This window comes from Stegodyphus dumicola, chromosome 2, assembly GCF_044657685.1.
Source record: "Stegodyphus dumicola isolate Sdum_Otavi_A_Nest chromosome 2, ASM4465768v1".
NCBI lineage: Eukaryota > Metazoa > Arthropoda > Arachnida > Araneae > Eresidae > Stegodyphus > Stegodyphus dumicola.
This window is the reverse complement of record NC_140769.1, coordinates 247325813-247347962: the sequence shown is the minus strand read 5'-3', so window position 1 is coordinate 247347962 and position 22150 is coordinate 247325813. Positions and strand designations below refer to the sequence as shown.

The 22150-nt window shown below is 32.0% G+C and overlaps 1 protein-coding gene across 1 annotated transcript in view; it reads left to right on the top strand.

Moving 5' to 3' along the window:
• LOC118193063 (DNA repair-scaffolding protein-like) overlaps positions 1–22150 on the top strand; it is an 84134-nt gene that overhangs the window by 9990 nt on the left and 51994 nt on the right. The window lies entirely within an intron of this gene.

Genomic DNA, 22150 nt, shown 5'->3' with positions numbered 1-22150 from the left:
ACAGAATAATGGAAACTACTCCAAAAAGTATTCGAAATTGATTTTTTGGTACTTTTCCTTTTTGGCGGCACGAATCTCGCCAAGCAGACTTTATCAGCGACAACATACAGTAAAAATGTTAACAAGTGTTAATTCTAAGAATTTTGTAGTTTGAATTTTATTATTATTTTTTTCATTTTAATATTGCTTAAAATTTTGTAAAAAGCCAATAAATAAATGCAATAAATTTGTAAAAAGACATTAATTTAAGAATTTACTATGCTTTTGGGATTCAACATCCTGATTTGTCGGCTCATATCACGTGACTCCAAGGTTATTCTCATCTCACGTAAACTACGCTACAAAAATCTAATCCTGCCAGTAATTATTTACATTAATTTCAAGTTAAATCTTAAAATTGGCATACAAATTTAAAAAAAGAATTATTTCAATTCGTACGAATAGCTTACTCAGAAATTATGTAAAACCGCAGTGCTTTATTTCACTAGTGTATTGTCATCTGAATTGATGAATTTAATCCTTGACCTTGCCTTTTCTGTATTTTCGCCTTCGGGTGAGCCGTATGATTGCATCCTAATTGACTTAATTACCGCGAGCGGCATCTCTGATAAAAATTCTATGTAATTGTATGCCAGTATTGAAAGAAATAATCAATATGATAAGAAATAGCTGCGAATTGTTTTGAAAACGAGGCGTAAAAGGTTACCAGTGAAGATATTCCATTTTGCACCAGTTTCATCATTACTGACGATTTTATCGCCTGCGCCGGCAAAACAGAAAAGTACCAATTTTTTTTTGTGTCATCTGTACATACATATATATCTCACATAACTGATAAACAATTAAAACATTGAAAAAATGTATATGGGACTTCTATAACATCTAATTAGGCACCTCCTTTTTTATTGCAATTAGCAGTAGCAAAAGTGTGTTATGTGACTTAAAAGTACTTACCTTGTCTTTATTTTTGTAAATGTTGGCCGTATACATATACTTCCAATTACAGAAGTGTTTTAAATGACAAAAATATTCATGTTTTAGCAATTTCAAATTTAGAAAAAAAAATTAATTTTGAACAAATAACAAAATGTAACTTTTAATGCAGTCTTTCAGCTCCTATATTTATATCTGGGAAAGTTTTATGTTACTTATGGCGGGGCGGGGGCAAATATGAGATGTTTGACTCCTGTGCAACAAAAATTGACATGGATATTTAATTTCAAGATTTGCAATTTTTTATGTCATTTTAAACTTGCCTTGAGGGATTGGTTAGTTAAGCTAGAATAATTTGAGGTAAAAGTATATTTTAGGGTATCCCTTGGCAAAAATTCGCGGTACATGGATACTAAATTTGTGCAATTCTTTGACTTGTTATTTTGACTTTGTGAAGCGGCGGTTTTTGCCCTAAAAATCTCTGCTACACAAAGCCAAAATAACAAGACCAGGAATTGCACAAATTCGGTATCCATGTACACATCAACCTATTTTTCACTTAAAAAAAATCCCAGAATTGCACGAAGAATGGCATTTTGCACTCCCTTTATCCATGTACACATCAACCTATTTTCACTTAAAAAAGCATCAGAGAATTGCACGAACTGGGCTAAATCACACAAAGACAAAATAGCAAGACAAAGAACTGCACAAACTCTGTATCCATGTACTCATCGACCTATTTTCACTTAAAAAAAGTTCCAGAATTGCACAAAAATGGCTTTGCCCACTCCCTTGACTTTATCCATGTACACATCGACCTATTTTCACTTAGAAAAACATCAGAGAATTGCACAAACTATGCCTTACGTACACCCTTGAGTTTGTCCATGTACACATTGATATATTTTCAAAAGAGCACCCAGTTCTACACTAGAGGCAAACAAAAAATACATAATCTCAGCCAATAAACTACATTTTTAACCAAACAATAAAATAACATAAAAAAGGAAAAACCTGTTATGTAGTTTAGCATTACACAAAGCAAATATCCACTTACCTTATTTAGAAATTCGTCCGTCTTCATTCTGTGGCACACAAAATTCTTTAACAGCATCCAAAAACTTCCTAAAATGATCTGAACTACAATCCGTATATCGGCGTCGCAACATAAATTCACAAAAATAAGAGTCAAAAACGTAGTTCCGAACTGTTCAGAAAATGGCTACTAAGTAAACCTTCATTTACACACCAGTCAATTAATGCACTCTTCTCGTTTCGTTTCAAATCATACAGAAACTTCAAATTAATCCTACTACATTCAGCCACTGTACCATCTAAACAATGAAACAAGTAATGTACTTCTAAGCAACACACACCACAAAAGCCCGTGCAAAACATCCCGTGATTCAAAACTTCCCAGAATAATGCAAACGATTACGTAATAATGGGGTTTCCATAACATTCAACTACTCAGCTTACCATAAATGTAACAACAATTTGGCGATAAATGAAACAACTTGGCGATAAATGAAACAACAACTTTGTGATAATGCCAGGGGTACCTTAGAGTCAACTCTAACCTAATTTGAGGAAATAAGTTTAAATGAAATGCAGCAAAAAAAAAAAAAAAAAATGTGTAATTTAATAGGCATACAAAGAATTAATGTGGTATCCAAATGAGATTTTTTCCATTTAGTTACGATAAGCATACTAAAATTCAAGATATGAGGATAAATAAATGAGGATAAATAATGTGAAATCAGAACTAAAAAAAAATGCATCTGTAGCATATGCAGAAAAGAAACCAAATACAATCAAAAGTCGTTAATCCGGACTCGTCGGGACTTTGGCGATTCCGGATTATCGATTTTTCTGGATTATAAATCATCAGTTTAAATCTGGTAAGATGGCATGCAGAAATTATAAAATTAAAAATATGAAACCGTAATTTATGAAACAAAGAACAATTATGATCTAAAGGGTATCAAAATTTACAAAAAAAAAAAAAAAAAAGCTTAATATTTATTTGTTTACTTTATTAAACATTTCTTTAAATGCAAGTTGTTATGTTGCTTCGTTTTATGTGATAATACTTTCTCTTTAATTCTATAAACAGACATAATTTCTTGTTCAGTTACAAAGTTCCACTGTTCAAGTCCTATAATTGCTGTGTCGAGAATACCGACTAATTTGTCAATCGAAATTTTTTTGTTTTCAATAACCTCTGTGTCTCTTTCTTCACTATCGGAAGCGAATTATAATGAGGAGGAATTTGATTTAAATCATCTCAAAGATGGAGTACATCGAGATGAAATACTACATTTAGTAAGGAATTATAAGCCAAATAAAATAAAAACATCTGCCCTGAAGATAAGAATAGTGCTGACAGATCAACTTCCAATTCATTGTGCCCCCCCCCCCCCCCGCCCGCAGAGCAGCGTGAAATTGATAAACATATTTCGGAATGGTTAGAGAAAAGAAAGATATGCCTTAATCCATGTTTTGCAGCAATTCCACTTTTTGTTTAATGGAATTCGAAACTACTTTCGCTTTGTAGATCCTTTACATATTAGTAAATATATATCGGAAATTCTATTTGACATAATCGGAAGTTCAAGCTTACTTTTATAAAATTGCTCTAACAGTCTGCAAAAAATAATAAGCCGCATCCAATTCGAAGTTTAAGGAACAACGCAATCTGCAACATTAACTGAATTAGATAATTTTAGCTTAGCTTATACCGTCCGTTATACATTAAATGTGCATGCATAAACGTATTATTCCGGATTATAGATCATTCTGGATTATGGGTGTCCGAATTAACGACTTTTGACTGTATTACTGTTCAGTATTAAAAATTTTTCCTTTTAATTTGAAATGATTAAAGACATATATTTGAAATGATTAAAGACATATTAATTGTATGTTAGTATTCACATATTATTATCTTGCATGCCCAACAGCATTCTACATTTTATTTTTCATAGAAAAAATGAAGAACTTATATACATAGTTTTTCAGAAGCCTAATGCTTTCTCATAACAGAAGTAATACAGTCAAAAGTCGTTAATCCGGACTCATCGGGACTTCGGCGATTCCGGATTATAGATCATCAGTTTAAATCTCGTAAGATCGCATGCAGAAATTCTAAAATTAAAAATATGAAACCGTAATTTATGAAATAAAGAACAATTATGATCTAAAGGGTATCAAAATTTACAAAAAAAAAAAAAAAGGCTTAATATTTATTTGTTTACTTTATTAAACATTTCTTTCAATGTAAGTTGTTTAAGTTGCTTCGTTTTATGTGATAATACTTTCTCTTTAATTCTATAAACAGACATAAATTCTTGTTCAGTTACAAAGTTCTGCTGTTCAAGTCCCATTAATTGCTGTGCCGAGAATACCGACTAACTTGTCAATCGAAATTTTTTCGTTTTTACTAACCTCTCTGTCACATTCTTCATATCTTTATCCATTTTTTTGCAGCAATTCAACTTTTTGTTTGTTGGACACCGAAACATACTTTCGTTTTGTAGATCCTTTGGAAGTTCCTGCATCGGAAATTCTATTTGACATAATCGAAAGTTCAAGTTTACTTTTATAAAATTGTTCTTACAGTCTGCAAAAAATAATAAGCGGGATCCAATTCGAAGATTAAGGAACAACGCAATCATTAACATTAACTGAAATAGATAATTAGATAATTTTAGCTTACACCATCCGTTATACATTAAACGCGCAGGCGAAAATGTATTCTGCACTTGCGCACACGCATATGCGCAGTAGTCAAGGTCTTACGCGCACACGTAAAACGCTTAAGAAAGAAGGTAAAATTTAAAATCAAAACCGTAAAGCAAATAAAAAAATATCTGCAAAAAGAAAGGTAAAAGTATATTTAAGAGTACCCCTTTGCAAAACTTGGTGATTTTTGGCAGTAGATGAATACCGAGTTTGTGCAATTCTTTGAATTGTTATTTTGGCTTGTGTAGCAAAAATCACCACTACACAAAACCAAAATAACAAGACAAAGAATTGCTCAAACATGGTATCCATGTACACATCGACCTATTTTTCATTTTAAAAAAATCATCCATGGCATTGCACACTCCCTTGACTTTATCCATGTACACATTGATCTATTTCCACATAAAAAAACATCAGAGAATTGTACAAACTAGGCTTTGCGCACTCCCTTGAGTTTGCCCACTCCCTTGAGTTTGCCCATGTACACATCGATATATTTTCACTTAAAAAGTCAAAGGAGCACCCAATTCTACAGTAGAGGCAAACAAAAAATACATAATCTCAATAAACTACATTTTAACGAAACAATAAAATAACATAAAAAGAAAAAACATGTTATGCATTTAAGCACTAAACAAAGCAAATATTGACTTATTTACTAAACAAAGCAAATATTGACTTATTTAGAAATTCCTTTGCCTTCAGTCTGTGGCACACAAAATTCATTAATAGCATCCAAAAACTTCCTAAAATGATCTGAACTAGAATCCGTATATCGGCGGCGTCACATAAATTCACAAAAATAAGAGTAAAAAACATAGTTCCGGACTGTCTGGAAAATGGCTACTAAGTAAACCTTCATTTACACACCAGTCAATTAATGCACTCTTCCCCTTTCGTTTCAAATCGTACATCCTACTACATTCAGCCATTGTACCGTCTAAACAATGAAACAAGCAATGCACTTTCTAACCAACACACATCACAAAAGCCCTTACAAAACATCCCATGTTTCAAAATTTCCTGGAATAATGCAAACGACTACGTCATAATAAGGTTTCCATAACATTCAACTACTCAGGTTACCATAAATGAAGCAACAACTTCACGATAATACAAGGGTACCCTATAAAAAAAATCAATAATATTTTATAAGACAAATTTCAGAATAAAAACAAAACAAAAAAAAATTAAGAAAAAAAGTCTTTTGAATTTCATTAAGATATTTCAGGAAGAAAATATAGCTTTCTCTTCCTGAGAAGTGAAAAGGGGGCGGGAAGCAAAATATAACAAGAAAGGAATTTGAATACAGTTTTTCATTGCAGAGCAGTTGACTTAGCCTAAGAAAATTGTTTTCTAATTGTTAAAATAACATGAAAAGTGAGAAATTAAAATTTTTAAGAATGTCACTACGTAGAATAAAATAAATTTTTTACGTCATACAAAATCTAAGCCAGTTGCTTATAAAGTTGGCATTTTGTAGATGTGGGCACTTCATTAGATATAAAAAATAATAAAACTTTTTTACTTCCTTGTACAAAGTAGAGGAAATATTGTAATTGTGGAAAATTTTGGTTTTCAGATTTCAGTAGAAATACCCATTTTGACTACTTTTGTGTGACGTCTTTGTGTACGGACAGAATAATGGAAACTACTCAAAAAAGGATTCGAAATTGATTTTTTGGTACTTTTCCTTTTTGGTGGCACGAATCTCGCCAAGCAGACTTTATCAGCGACAACATACAGTAAAAATGTTAACAAGTGTTAATTCTAAGAATTTTGTAGTTTGAATTTTATTATTATTTTTTTCATTTTAATATTGCTTAAAATTTTGTAAAAAGCCAATAAATAAATGCAATAAATTTGTAAAAAGACATTAATTTAAGAATTTACTATGCTTTTGGGATTCAACATCCTGATTTGTCGGCTCATATCACGTGACTCCAAGGTTATTCTCATCTCACGTAAACTACGCTACAAAAATCTAATCCTGCCAGTAATTATTTACATTAATTTCAAGTTAAATCTTAAAATTGGCATACAAATTTAAAAAAAGAATTATTTCAATTCGTACGAATAGCTTACTCAGAAATTATGTAAAACCGCAGTGCTTTATTTCACTAGTGTATTGTCATCTGAATTGATGAATTTAATCCTTGACCTTGCCTTTTCTGTATTTTCGCCTTCGGGTGAGCCGTATGATTGCATCCTAATTGACTTAATTACCGCGAGCGGCATCTCTGATAAAAATTCTATGTAATTGTATGCCAGTATTGAAAGAAATAATCAATATGATAAGAAATAGCTGCGAATTGTTTTGAAAACGAGGCGTAAAAGGTTACCAGTGAAGATATTCCATTTTGCACCAGTTTCATCATTACTGACGATTTTATCGCCTGCGCCGGCAAAACAGAAAAGTACCAATTTTTTTTTGTGTCATCTGTACATACATATATATCTCACATAACTGATAAACAATTAAAACATTGAAAAAATGTATATGGGACTTCTATAACATCTAATTAGGCACCTCCTTTTTTATTGCAATTAGCAGTAGCAAAAGTGTGTTATGTGACTTAAAAGTACTTACCTTGTCTTTATTTTTGTAAATGTTGGCCGTATACATATACTTCCAATTACAGAAGTGTTTTAAATGACAAAAATATTCATGTTTTAGCAATTTCAAATTTAGAAAAAAAAATTAATTTTGAACAAATAACAAAATGTAACTTTTAATGCAGTCTTTCAGCTCCTATATTTATATCTGGGAAAGTTTTATGTTACTTATGGCGGGGCGGGGGCAAATATGAGATGTTTGACTCCTGTGCAACAAAAATTGACATGGATATTTAATTTCAAGATTTGCAATTTTTTATGTCATTTTAAACTTGCCTTGAGGGATTGGTTAGTTAAGCTAGAATAATTTGAGGTAAAAGTATATTTTAGGGTATCCCTTGGCAAAAATTCGCGGTACATGGATACTAAATTTGTGCAATTCTTTGACTTGTTATTTTGACTTTGTGAAGCGGCGGTTTTTGCCCTAAAAATCTCTGCTACACAAAGCCAAAATAACAAGACCAGGAATTGCACAAATTCGGTATCCATGTACACATCAACCTATTTTTCACTTAAAAAAAATCCCAGAATTGCACGAAGAATGGCATTTTGCACTCCCTTTATCCATGTACACATCAACCTATATTCACTTAAAAAAGCATCAGAGAATTGCACGAACTGGGCTAAATCACACAAAGACAAAATAGCAAGACAAAGAACTGCACAAACTCTGTATCCATGTACTCATCGACCTATTTTCACTTAAAAAAAGTTCCAGAATTGCACAAAAATGGCTTTGCCCACTCCCTTGACTTTATCCATGTACACATCGACCTATTTTCACTTAGAAAAACATCAGAGAATTGCACAAACTATGCCTTACGTACACCCTTGAGTTTGTCCATGTACACATTGATATATTTTCAAAAGAGCACCCAGTTCTACACTAGAGGCAAACAAAAAATACATAATCTCAGCCAATAAACTACATTTTTAACCAAACAATAAAATAACATAAAAAAGGAAAAACCTGTTATGTAGTTTAGCATTACACAAAGCAAATATCCACTTACCTTATTTAGAAATTCGTCCGTCTTCATTCTGTGGCACACAAAATTCTTTAACAGCATCCAAAAACTTCCTAAAATGATCTGAACTACAATCCGTATATCGGCGTCGCAACATAAATTCACAAAAATAAGAGTCAAAAACGTAGTTCCGAACTGTTCAGAAAATGGCTACTAAGTAAACCTTCATTTACACACCAGTCAATTAATGCACTCTTCTCGTTTCGTTTCAAATCATACAGAAACTTCAAATTAATCCTACTACATTCAGCCACTGTACCATCTAAACAATGAAACAAGTAATGTACTTCTAAGCAACACACACCACAAAAGCCCGTGCAAAACATCCCGTGATTCAAAACTTCCCAGAATAATGCAAACGATTACGTAATAATGGGGTTTCCATAACATTCAACTACTCAGCTTACCATAAATGTAACAACAATTTGGCGATAAATGAAACAACTTGGCGATAAATGAAACAACAACTTTGTGATAATGCCAGGGGTACCTTAGAGTCAACTCTAACCTAATTTGAGGAAATAAGTTTAAATGAAATGCAGCAAAAAAAAAAAAAAAAATGTGTAATTTAATAGGCATACAAAGAATTAATGTGGTATCCAAATGAGATTTTTTCCATTTAGTTACGATAAGCATACTAAAATTCAAGATATGAGGATAAATAAATGAGGATAAATAATGTGAAATCAGAACTAAAAAAAAATGCATCTGTAGCATATGCAGAAAAGAAACCAAATACAATCAAAAGTCGTTAATCCGGACTCGTCGGGACTTTGGCGATTCCGGATTATCGATTTTTCTGGATTATAAATCATCAGTTTAAATCTGGTAAGATGGCATGCAGAAATTATAAAATTAAAAATATGAAACCGTAATTTATGAAACAAAGAACAATTATGATCTAAAGGGTATCAAAATTTACAAAAAAAAAAAAAAAAAAGCTTAATATTTATTTGTTTACTTTATTAAACATTTCTTTAAATGCAAGTTGTTATGTTGCTTCGTTTTATGTGATAATACTTTCTCTTTAATTCTATAAACAGACATAATTTCTTGTTCAGTTACAAAGTTCCACTGTTCAAGTCCTATAATTGCTGTGTCGAGAATACCGACTAATTTGTCAATCGAAATTTTTTTGTTTTCAATAACCTCTGTGTCTCTTTCTTCACTATCGGAAGCGAATTATAATGAGGAGGAATTTGATTTAAATCATCTCAAAGATGGAGTACATCGAGATGAAATACTACATTTAGTAAGGAATTATAAGCCAAATAAAATAAAAACATCTGCCCTGAAGATAAGAATAGTGCTGACAGATCAACTTCCAATTCATTGTGCCCCCCCCCCCCCGCCCGCAGAGCAGCGTGAAATTGATAAACATATTTCGGAATGGTTAGAGAAAAGAAAGATATGCCTTAATCCATGTTTTGCAGCAATTCCACTTTTTGTTTAATGGAATTCGAAACTACTTTCGCTTTGTAGATCCTTTACATATTAGTAAATATATATCGGAAATTCTATTTGACATAATCGGAAGTTCAAGCTTACTTTTATAAAATTGCTCTAACAGTCTGCAAAAAATAATAAGCCGCATCCAATTCGAAGTTTAAGGAACAACGCAATCTGCAACATTAACTGAATTAGATAATTTTAGCTTAGCTTATACCGTCCGTTATACATTAAATGTGCATGCATAAACGTATTATTCCGGATTATAGATCATTCTGGATTATGGGTGTCCGAATTAACGACTTTTGACTGTATTACTGTTCAGTATTAAAAATTTTTCCTTTTAATTTGAAATGATTAAAGACATATATTTGAAATGATTAAAGACATATTAATTGTATGTTAGTATTCACATATTATTATCTTGCATGCCCAACAGCATTCTACATTTTATTTTTCATAGAAAAAATGAAGAACTTATATACATAGTTTTTCAGAAGCCTAATGCTTTCTCATAACAGAAGTAATACAGTCAAAAGTCGTTAATCCGGACTCATCGGGACTTCGGCGATTCCGGATTATAGATCATCAGTTTAAATCTCGTAAGATCGCATGCAGAAATTCTAAAATTAAAAATATGAAACCGTAATTTATGAAATAAAGAACAATTATGATCTAAAGGGTATCAAAATTTACAAAAAAAAAAAAAAAAAAAAAAGGCTTAATATTTATTTGTTTACTTTATTAAACATTTCTTTCAATGTAAGTTGTTTAAGTTGCTTCGTTTTATGTGATAATACTTTCTCTTTAATTCTATAAACAGACATAAATTCTTGTTCAGTTACAAAGTTCTGCTGTTCAAGTCCCATTAATTGCTGTGCCGAGAATACCGACTAACTTGTCAATCGAAATTTTTTCGTTTTTACTAACCTCTCTGTCACATTCTTCATATCTTTATCCATTTTTTTGCAGCAATTCAACTTTTTGTTTGTTGGACACCGAAACATACTTTCGTTTTGTAGATCCTTTGGAAGTTCCTGCATCGGAAATTCTATTTGACATAATCGAAAGTTCAAGTTTACTTTTATAAAATTGTTCTTACAGTCTGCAAAAAATAATAAGCGGGATCCAATTCGAAGATTAAGGAACAACGCAATCATTAACATTAACTGAAATAGATAATTAGATAATTTTAGCTTACACCATCCGTTATACATTAAACGCGCAGGCGAAAATGTATTCTGCACTTGCGCACACGCATATGCGCAGTAGTCAAGGTCTTACGCGCACACGTAAAACGCTTAAGAAAGAAGGTAAAATTTAAAATCAAAACCGTAAAGCAAATAAAAAAATATCTGCAAAAAGAAAGGTAAAAGTATATTTAAGAGTACCCCTTTGCAAAACTTGGTGATTTTTGGCAGTAGATGAATACCGAGTTTGTGCAATTCTTTGAATTGTTATTTTGGCTTGTGTAGCAAAAATCACCACTACACAAAACCAAAATAACAAGACAAAGAATTGCTCAAACATGGTATCCATGTACACATCGACCTATTTTTCATTTTAAAAAAATCATCCATGGCATTGCACACTCCCTTGACTTTATCCATGTACACATTGATCTATTTCCACATAAAAAAACATCAGAGAATTGTACAAACTAGGCTTTGCGCACTCCCTTGAGTTTGCCCACTCCCTTGAGTTTGCCCATGTACACATCGATATATTTTCACTTAAAAAGTCAAAGGAGCACCCAATTCTACAGTAGAGGCAAACAAAAAATACATAATCTCAATAAACTACATTTTAACGAAACAATAAAATAACATAAAAAGGAAAAACATGTTATGCATTTAAGCACTAAACAAAGCAAATATTGACTTATTTACTAAACAAAGCAAATATTGACTTATTTAGAAATTCCTTTGCCTTCAGTCTGTGGCACACAAAATTCATTAATAGCATCCAAAAACTTCCTAAAATGATCTGAACTAGAATCCGTATATCGGCGGCGTCACATAAATTCACAAAAATAAGAGTAAAAAACATAGTTCCGGACTGTCTGGAAAATGGCTACTAAGTAAACCTTCATTTACACACCAGTCAATTAATGCACTCTTCCCCTTTCGTTTCAAATCGTACATCCTACTACATTCAGCCATTGTACCGTCTAAACAATGAAACAAGCAATGCACTTTCTAACCAACACACATCACAAAAGCCCTTACAAAACATCCCATGTTTCAAAATTTCCTGGAATAATGCAAACGACTACGTCATAATAAGGTTTCCATAACATTCAACTACTCAGGTTACCATAAATGAAGCAACAACTTCACGATAATACAAGGGTACCCTATAAAAAAAATCAATAATATTTTATAAGACAAATTTCAGAATAAAAACAAAACAAAAAAAAATTAAGAAAAAAAGTCTTTTGAATTTCATTAAGATATTTCAGGAAGAAAATATAGCTTTCTCTTCCTGAGAAGTGAAAAGGGGGCGGGAAGCAAAATATAACAAGAAAGGAATTTGAATACAGTTTTTCATTGCAGAGCAGTTGACTTAGCCTAAGAAAATTGTTTTCTAATTGTTAAAATAACATGAAAAGTGAGAAATTAAAATTTTTAAGAATGTCACTACGTAGAATAAAATAAATTTTTTACGTCATACAAAATCTAAGCCAGTTGCTTATAAAGTTGGCATTTTGTAGATGTGGGCACTTCATTAGATATAAAAAATAATAAAACTTTTTTACTTCCTTGTACAAAGTAGAGGAAATATTGTAATTGTGGAAAATTTTGGTTTTCAGATTTCAGTAGAAATACCCATTTTGACTACTTTTGTGTGACGTCTTTGTGTACGGACAGAATAATGGAAACTACTCAAAAAAGGATTCGAAATTGATTTTTTGGTACTTTTCCTTTTTGGCGGCACGAATCTCGCCAAGCAGACTTTATCAGCGACAACATACAGTAAAAATGTTAACAAGTGTTAATTCTAAGAATTTTGTAGTTTGAATTTTATTATTATTTTTTTCATTTTAATATGGCTTAAAATTTTGTAAAAAGCCAATAAATAAATGCAATAAATTTGTAAAAAGACATTAATTTAAGAATTTACTATGCTTTTGGGATTCAACATCCTGATTTGTCGGCTCATATCACGTGACTCCAAGGTTATTCTCATCTCACGTAAACTACGCTACAAAAATCTAATCCTGCCAGTAATTATTTACATTAATTTCAAGTTAAATCTTAAAATTGGCATACAAATTTAAAAAAAGAATTATTTCAATTCGTACGAATAGCTTACTCAGAAATTATGTAAAACCGCAGTGCTTTATTTCACTAGTGTATTGTCATCTGAATTGATGAATTTAATCCTTGACCTTGCCTTTTCTGTATTTTCGCCTTCGGGTGAGCCGTATGATTGCATCCTAATTGACTTAATTACCGCGAGCGGCATCTCTGATAAAAATTCTATGTAATTGTATGCCAGTATTGAAAGAAATAATCAATATGATAAGAAATAGCTGCGAATTGTTTTGAAAACGAGGCGTAAAAGGTTACCAGTGAAGATATTCCATTTTGCACCAGTTTCATCATTACTGACGATTTTATCGCCTGCGCCGGCAAAACAGAAAAGTACCAATTTTTTTTTGTGTCATCTGTACATACATATATATCTCACATAACTGATAAACAATTAAAACATTGAAAAAATGTGTATGGGACTTCTATAACATCTAATTAGGCACCTCCTTTTTTTATTGCAATTAGCAGTAGCAAAAGTGTGTTATGTGACTTAAAAGTACTTACCTTGTCTTTATTTTTGTAAATGTTGGCCGTATACATATACTTCCAATTACAGAAGTGTTTTAAATGACAAAAATATTCATGTTTTAACAATTTCAAATTTAGAAAAAAAAATTAATTTTGAACAAATAACAAAATGTAACTTTTAATGCAGTCTTTCAGCTCCTATATTTATATCTGGGAAAGTTTTATGTTACTTATGGCGGGGCGGGGGCAAATATGAGATGTTTGACTCCTCTGCAACAAAAATTGACATGGATATTTAATTTCAAGATTTGCAATTTTTTATGTCATTTTAAACTTGCCTTGAGGGATTGGTTAGTTAAGCTAGAATAATTTGAGGTAAAAGTATATTTTAGGGTATCCCTTGGCGAAAATTTGCGGTACATGGATACTAAGTTTGTGCAATTCTTTGACTTGTTATTTTGACTTTGTGAAGCGGCGGTTTTTGCCCTAAAAATCGCTGCTACACAAAGCCAAAATAACAAGACCAGGAATTGCACAAATTCGGTATCCATGTACACATCAACCTATTTTTCACTTAAAAAAAATCCCAGAATTGCACGAAGAATGGCATTTTGCACTCCCTTTATCCATGTACACATCAACCTATTTTCACTTAAAAAAGCATCAGAGAATTGCACGAACTGGGCTAAATCACACAAAGACAAAATAGCAAGACAAAGAACTGCACAAACTCTGTATCCATGTACTCATCGACCTATTTTCACTTAAAAAATGTTCCAGAATTGCACAAAAATGGCTTTGCCCACTCCCTTGACTTTATCCATGTACACATCGACCTATTTTCACTTAGAAAAACATCAGAGAATTGCACAAACTATGCCTTACGTACACCCTTGAGTTTGTCCATGTACACATTGATATATTTTCAAAAGAGCACCCAGTTCTACACTAGAGGCAAACAAAAAATACATAATCTCAGCCAATAAACTACATTTTTAACCAAACAATAAAATAACATAAAAAAGGAAAAACCTGTTATGTAGTTTAGCATTACACAAAGCAAATATCCACTTACCTTATTTAGAAATTCGTCCGTCTTCATTCTGTGGCACACAAAATTCTTTAACAGCATCCAAAAACTTCCTAAAATGATCTGAACTACAATCCGTATATCGGCGTCACAACATAAATTCACAAAAATAAGAGTCAAAAACGTAGTTCCGAACTGTTCAGAAAATGGCTACTAAGTAAACCTTCATTTACACACCAGTCAATTAATGCACTCTTCTCCTTTCGTTTCAAATCATACAGAAACTTCAAATTAATCCTACTACATTCAGCCACTGTACCATCTAAACAATGAAACAAGTAATGTACTTCTAAGCAACACACACCACAAAAGCCCTTGCAAAACATCCCGTGATTCAAAACTTCCCAGAACAATGCAAACGATTACGTAATAATGGGGTTTCCATAACATTCAACTACTCAGCTTACCATAAATGTAACAACAATTTGGCGATAAATGAAATAACTTGGCGATAAATGAAACAACAACTTTGTGATAATGCCAGGGGTACCTTAGAGTCAACTCTAACCTAATTTGAGGAAATAAGTTTAAATGAAATGCAGCAAAAAAAAAAAAAATGTGTAATTTAATAGGCATACAAAGAATTAATGTGGTATCCAAATGAGATTTTTTCCATTTAGTTACGATAAGCATACTAAAATTCAAGATATGAGGATAAATAAATGAGGATAAATAATGTGAAATCAGAACTAAAAAAAAATGCATCTGTAGCATATGCAGAAAAGAAACCAAATACAATCAAAAGTCGTTAATCCGGACTCGTCGGGACTTTGGCGATTCCGGATTATCGATTTTTCTGGATTATAAATCATCAGTTTAAATCTGGTAAGATGGCATGCAGAAATTATAAAATTAAAAATATGAAACCGTAATTTATGAAACAAAGAACAATTATGATCTAAAGGGTATCAAAATTTACAAAAAAAAAAAAAAAGTTTAATATTTATTTGTTTACTTCATTAAACATTTCTTTAAATGCAAGTTGTTATGTTGCTTCATTTTATGTGATAATACTTTCTCTTTAATTCTATAAACAGACATAATTTCTTGTTCAGTTACAAAGTTCCACTGTTCAAGTCCTATAATTGCTGTGTCGAGAATACCGACTAATTTGTCAATCGAAATTTTTTTGTTTTCAATAACCTCTGTGTCTCTTTCTTCACTATCGGAAGCGAATTATAATGAGGAGGAATTTGATTTAAATCATCTCAAAGATGGAGTACATCGAGATGAAATACTACATTTAGTAAGGAATTATAAGCCAAATAAAATAAAAACATCTGCCCTGAAGATAAGAATAGTGCTGACAGATCAACTTCCAATTCATTGTGCCCCCCCCCCCCGCCCGCAGAGCAGCGTGAAATTGATAAACATATTTCGGAATGGTTAGAGAAAAGAAAGATATGCCTTAATCCATGTTTTGCAGCAATTCCACTTTTTGTTTAATGGAATTCGAAACTACTTTCGCTTTGTAGATCCTTTACATATTAGTAAATATATATCGGAAATTCTATTTGACATAATCGGAAGTTCAAGCTTACTTTTATAAAATTGCTCTAACAGTCTGCAAAAAATAATAAGCCGCATCCAATTCGAAGTTTAAGGAACAACGCAATCTGCAACATTAACTGAATTAGATAATTTTAGCTTAGCTTATACCGTCCGTTATACATTAAATGTGCATGCATAAACGTATTATTCCGGATTATAGATCATTCTGGATTATGGGTGTCCGAATTAACGACTTTTGACTGTATTACTGTTCAGTATTAAAAATTTTTCCTTTTAATTTGAAATGATTAAAGACATATATTTGAAATGATTAAAGACATATTAATTGTATGTTAGTATTCACATATTATTATCTTGCATGCCCAACAGCATTCTACATTTTATTTTTCATAGAAAAAATGAAGAACTTATATACATAGTTTTTCAGAAGCCTAATGCTTTCTCATAACAGAAGTAATACAGTCAAAAGTCGTTAATCCGGACTCATCGGGACTTCGGCGATTCCGGATTATAGATCATCAGTTTAAATCTCGTAAGATCGCATGCAGAAATTCTAAAATTAAAAATATGAAACCGTAATTTATGAAATAAAGAACAATTATGATCTAAAGGGTATCAAAATTTACAAAAAAAAAAAAAAAAAGGCTTAATATTTATTTGTTTACTTTATTAAACATTTCTTTCAATGTAAGTTGTTTAAGTTGCTTCGTTTTATGTGATAATACTTTCTCTTTAATTCTATAAACAGACATAAATTCTTGTTCAGTTACAAAGTTCTGCTGTTCAAGTCCCATTAATTGCTGTGCCGAGAATACCGACTAACTTGTCAATCGAAATTTTTTCGTTTTTACTAACCTCTCTGTCACATTCTTCATATCTTTATCCATTTTTTTTTGCAGCAATTCAACTTTTTGTTTGTTGGACACCGAAACATACTTTCGTTTTGTAGATCCTTTGGAAGTTCCTGCATCGGAAATTCTATTTGACATAATCGAAAGTTCAAGTTTACTTTTATAAAATTGTTCTTACAGTCTGCAAAAAATAATAAGCGGGATCCAATTCGAAGATTAAGGAACAACGCAATCATTAACATTAACTGAAATAGATAATTAGATAATTTTAGCTTACACCATCCGTTATACATTAAACGCGCAGGCGAAAATGTATTCTGCACTTGCGCACACGCATATGCGCAGTAGTCAAGGTCTTACGCGCACACGTAAAACGCCTGTGCGCATGTGCCAACGTGGCGCATACGCAGAAAGTTTTTAGCTTTGAGGTCCAGATTATAGATCATTCCGGATTATGGGTGTCCGAATTAACGACTTTTGACTGTACAGTACAAAGTTCGAGATCCATCCAGTATCCTGAATGATCTATAATCCAGACCTCAATGCCACCAAGAACTTTTTTAATTTTTTTTTTTTTTTTTTTTTGTATGTATTATGCATGTGCATTTGATTCCTTACCCCACATATAATAAAACACGTGGAGAGTCCCAATTCGTAATTTCTCTTCGGCACTAAATAAAATACCTTGTTATTGAAGAAACAAACATTTTAGTAAATTTGTATGATCAAGAATTTGTCTTCAATCTGTATTTACTTGGTGTACATCTCAAACCAAAACATTCTACGTAGATACATCATTGATTTTACCTGTTAAATTTTATATTCCTGATGCCAACGTGGTGAATCATTACTTATTATATTTTGCTTTCATCAATGCATGTTTATCAACAGATGACAGCTTCAGTAATGACTCATGTAGCAAGGCCTAAACAATTTTTGTATGTTGGTAATTGAATAATAAAGAGTATGGTAACCTTTTACATTGACAGTACACTTAGTGATGATTACAGATTTAAGTTAAATGGTGCAAAAAATGTTGACGAGGAAAAATTTAACAAAAATTTCTTTCCATATGCTAAAAATAGATTTTCTTAATGATACTCATAGGCCAAAACATAACATTTAGTGCTGTTTGAATTAAGAATAACCGATTTGTTATTCACATAAACCCAGAACCAGCCCCAGGGCTCATATGGCCGCGCTGGGCGGCAGAATTTAGGAAAGGCAAAGGGAGGCACTTGCTAGCAGAATTTAGGACCCACTGAGATCAGGCAGTAAGATATTTAGCACCTGCCCTCAATTAAGTCTGAAGTATATGTAGGAATTTATTTATTCAGAACTCAGATAAACCTTAAGCATGTGCAAGAAAAGACATAAGTATAATAACTAAACTAATACAATTCAGGCTTAATTGTCTCAAAGCGTGATAGAAGCAAGATAAAATTTAACGGAGCAACTTGTCTTTAGGTTTCAATTTCATGGTACTTAGCCAAATATGTATAATGAGCGATAGCTAAATTTTATGATCGTAGCCGCGAAATTTAATGGTTTTCCGATATCGCAAACCAAAGGTGAAATTTTTGAATTAAAGGATTTTGTAAAGAAATGTGAAGAAGTGGTAATAAATGAAGATGATATAAGAGAAGTTTTTCATTGTGATGACTATGCTCCTCAATCATGATTTAGTTAATGGGCAGCAAAATCTGTAGTTCTGTTCTAGATCCAGAAAATACTGCTAAATAATAAGTGAAGAAAGTGACAGAGAGTTTACTGAAAATGAAAAAATTTCGACTGACAAGTTAGTCGGAATTCTCGACACTGCAGTTGCAGGACTTCAGCAATGTAACTGAACAAAAAATTATGTCCGTAGAATTAAAGAGAAAGTATTAGTACAAAAAATGAAGCAACTTTAACACCTTACACTAAAAGAAATGTTTACTAAAGTAATCATATAAATATTAAGCTTTCTTTTTTTTTTTTTTTTTTTTTTTTTTTTTGTGTGTGTGTGTGTGTGTGTAAATTTTGATGCCCTTTTCTTTGTATTTTTTAAGCATTTATGAGATTATAAATTTTAACATTTATATCATAAATTGGTAATACTTATATAAGTGATAATCATTATTTCATAAATCACAATTTAATTTTTTTTTTAAATTTTATAATTTCTACATGCCATTTTATTAGATTTAAACTGATGACCTAATATTCGGAAAAATCCCAAATCTAGAATCTCTGAAGTCCCGACGAGTCCGGATCTCGGACGTTGCGCTGTACTTGTATAACCGTAACATTAATTTCACAACAGCTTCACTATATAAACATTGACTCAGTTTTGTTGCTAAGCTATTATTTTTTTTAATAACAGCATTTTTTAATTGTGGTATTTAAATTTTCTGTTATATATAGAAAGAAACACACTAAATGGAAAAGAAAAAAAAAAAAATCTGTAATTAAATAATCTCAGTGCAAGTCCTTATTCTTCAACAGGAACACACTATTGTGAACATACAATATGGAATGGATATTTCCACTGAACAATTTTAGTTGGATAACAGCTACCAGGTATACAAGTATGAAATTGTGGATTTTGTTTTAAAAAAAAAAATGTTAAATTTGAAAGAATGATAAAAAAAGGCTTTATTCAAAGTATGCTTATTACACATCTTTTATATATTTTTTTGTTGGCTGCTTCTTTGACTTCTTAAGCGAATATAGATCGATGTGTATAAAGTCAAGGGAGTGCGCAATGCCTAGTTTGTACGATTCTCTGATGTTTTTTTAAGTGAAAGTAGGTCGATGTGTACATGGATACCAAGTTTGTGCAACTCTTTGACTTGTTATTTTTTATTTGTGTAGTGATTTTTGCGCCAAAAATCGCCACTACACAAAGCCAAAATAACAAGTCAAAGAATTGCTCAAACTTGGTGTCCTTGTACTGCTAAAAATCTCCAATTATCTCCAAGGGGTATATATATATATAGCATATATATATATATATATCCAAGGGGTATATAAATATATGTTTACCGAGCCATTTTTTTCACATCTTCTGGTAAGTTGCATGGGGTAGAACTTCCCAGCTGAATGCTTCCAACGTGTCGCGAACCGCTTTTGCCATATGTGATGGAGCATTGTCATAAAGAAAATTGGCTTTGCTTTGCTCTTTCGGTATTTTGCCCTTTTTTCAAGAAGTGAATGGTTCAAATTGGTCATTTGTTGTTAGTAATGTTTAGTATTAAACATTTTCCCAGGTTTTAACAGCTCATAGTAGACCATGTCTCTGTGGTCCCACCAAACAGAGAGCATCGTCTTTCTGCCAAAGCAATTCGGTCTTGCAATTGATTGTGGATGGTGTGCCTGGGTCTATCATGATTTTTTATGCCTTGGGATTCTCAAAATAAATCCACTTTTCATCCCTGTATCTATATGATGGAAAAATGACTTCCTTTCATACTGAGCAAGCAAAATCTCACATGTGTTTTGTGCTTTTCCATTTGTCTATCATTCAACTGAGATGGTAGCCATCTACTGATCTTCTGAATCTCTCCCAATCTCTGGTAGATGATTGGAAACAGCTTGTTGACTAATGCCCAATTGCTCGGCGAGTTGTTTTTGTGTTTGTGAATCATTCTTCATCCAACAATGCTTGTAATTCCACATCTTTGCTTTTTTTTTTTTTTTTTTTTTTAAGTTTTCCACATTCTTTGTCTGCAATCATCGAAGTCACCACTTTTGAAATGCCAAAACCATCGTTCACATGTGTGTTGCGAAGGAGCATGTTCACCATAAGCTTCTTGAAGTAATCAGTAGGATTCATCAGTAGTTTTCTTCAAGTGAATACAAAAAATTAATGCTGTCTGTGAATGCTCTTTGTTCAGTATAAATTTCGACATATTGAGCACAACACCATGCACATATTTTTCCAATTTATCACTTATGTGCATCTGACACTTGTTGACGACACATCAAAATGGTGCAGTGTCAAATCATTATAGCACAAAGTGCATTGATACACCATCTGCATTTCATGCTTGTACACCTGGTAAGTTATTTCTAACTTTATAACAGTTAAGAAGCTAATTTCTATAATTAAATAAATTATTATCTATATATGTAGGCACTCGTGATTAATATAACCACCTGGTGCATTTCACTGAGTTTTTACAGAAAAAAAATCCCCCCTTTCTACTACCACTTAACCTACATCAAGTTGCTTCTCCTACCACTTAATTAATGTCAGTTCCTCTGCCCAATAGTAAATAAATTGCTGTACTGTTCCAAACAGTGTTTTGAAACTACTGAATCCGTGGACAAACATATGTTGTATTCTTTCCTTTACTTGCTTTTCTCCTCCTACAAATACTTTTATTGATATCTAGTTGTATTTAATGGCCATTTTCACATATTCATAGGCATCTTTTTTGGCAGAAAACTATACCATCTCTTTCAGTTTTCTGTAAATAAAAGATTTTTAGGATTAGAAAGAAAGAAAGGGAGAAAAAAGAAAGCAAATACATTAACATGTGAAATGTTCAGAGCTGTTTTTGTGATGAGATTATAAATTGTTAATATTTATATCATAAATTGCTAATACTTATATGAACGATAATGTGGGGGTTTAATTGGACCTTTTGTCATCTACTGTAGATGCTATGCTGAGTCAATACATGGTATAATTTAATAACTTAAATGATAATTCCAGAATGGATGAAGCATATTTTAATTCAGAATAATAAAAAAGATGTTAGGGTTACAACAATTTTTTTTATTTTCAGTTTTTTGTTGCCAATCTAGAGAAACTAAACTTTGCAATAACAAAGATAATATTAGACATAAGAGGGAGCTGCTACACATCATGAGCAAACTACAAATAATTGTTATTAGAACTGCTGGACATTTGAAGATGGTTGTATTGCCTATTATCGATAATCCTGCTAAATCCCAGTCCCCCTTAAAATAGGGAATATATAAGGTATTTTCTTTCTCCTTTCTGCATGCCTTCATAGTGTAATGGTAGCAAACTCGTTATGTATTCGAGAGGTTCAGGTTCAAGTCCCAACGAGAGCATTGCTCATTTTTCATGTTTCTTGCTTCAAAAATCCTAACGACTCTACATCATGTTTCTTATGCTGGGAA